Source organism: Arachis ipaensis, chromosome B8, assembly GCF_059453495.1.
Source record: "Arachis ipaensis isolate K30076 ecotype BB chromosome B8, ASM5945349v1, whole genome shotgun sequence".
Classification (NCBI taxonomy): Eukaryota; Viridiplantae; Streptophyta; class Magnoliopsida; order Fabales; family Fabaceae; genus Arachis; species Arachis ipaensis.
The window spans coordinates 38,612,136-38,613,176 of record NC_142443.1 but is presented as its reverse complement, the minus strand read 5'-3'; the positions used below and the strand labels follow the sequence as shown (position 1 = coordinate 38,613,176).

Genomic DNA, 1,041 nt, shown 5'->3' with positions numbered 1-1,041 from the left:
GGACTTCCATCTGAAGATCCTTTTCAGTTCTTAACTGAATTCTTGCAGATATGTGATACTGTTAAGACTAATGGAGTAGATCCTGAAGTCTACAGGCTCATGCTTTTCCCTTTTGCTGTAAGAGACAGAGCTAGATTATGGTTGGATTCTCAACCTAAAGACAGCCTGAACTCTTGGGATAAGCTGGTCACGGCTTTCTTAGCCAAGTACTTTCCTCCTCAAAAGCTGAGCAAGCTTAGAGCTGATGTTCAAACCTTCAGACAGAAAGAAGGTGAATCTCTCTATGAAGCTTGGGAAAGATACAAACAGTTGACCAAAAAGTGCCCTTCTGACATGCTTTCAGAATGGACCATCTTGGATATATTCTATGATGGTTTATCTGAGCTATCAAAGATGTCACTGGACACTTCTGCAGGTGGATCCATTCACCTAAAGAAAACGCCTGCAGAAGCTCAAGAACTCATTGACATGGTTGCTAATAACCAGTTCATGTACACTTCTGAAAGGAATCCTGTGAGTAATGGGACGCCTATGAAGAAGGGAGTTCTTGAAGTTGATACTCTGAATGCCATATTGGCTCAGAATAAAATATTGACTCAGCAAGTCAATATGATCTCTCAGAGTCTGCAGGGAATGCAAGCTGCATCCAACAGTACTCAAGAGGCATCTTCTGAAGAAGAAGCCTATGATCCTGAGAACCCTGCAATAGCAGAGGTAAATTACTTAGGTGAACCTTATGGAAACACCTATAACTCAACATGGAGAAATCATCCAAATTTCTCATGGAAGGATCAAAAGCCCCAACAAGGCTTTAATAATGGTGGAAGAAACAGGTTTAGCAATAGCAAGCCTTTTCCATCATCAACTCAGCAACAGACAGAGAACTCTGAACAAAATGCTTCTAATTTAGCAAATCTAGTCTCTGATCTATCTAAGGCCACTGTAAGTTTCATGAATGAAACAAGGTCTTCCATTAGAAATCTGGAAGCACAAGTGGGCCAGCTGAGTAAAAGGATCACTGAAATCCCTCCTAGTACTCTC

The 1,041-nt window shown here is 41.2% G+C and overlaps 1 non-coding gene across 1 annotated transcript; it reads right to left on the bottom strand.

Moving 5' to 3' along the window:
- Positions 1–231: 231 nt before the first annotated feature.
- LOC148547743 (small nucleolar RNA R71) lies at positions 232–339 on the bottom strand. The gene has a single exon (XR_015897961.1). It is a non-coding gene; the product is annotated as a small nucleolar RNA R71 (small nucleolar RNA).
- Positions 340–1,041: the final 702 nt, after the last annotated feature.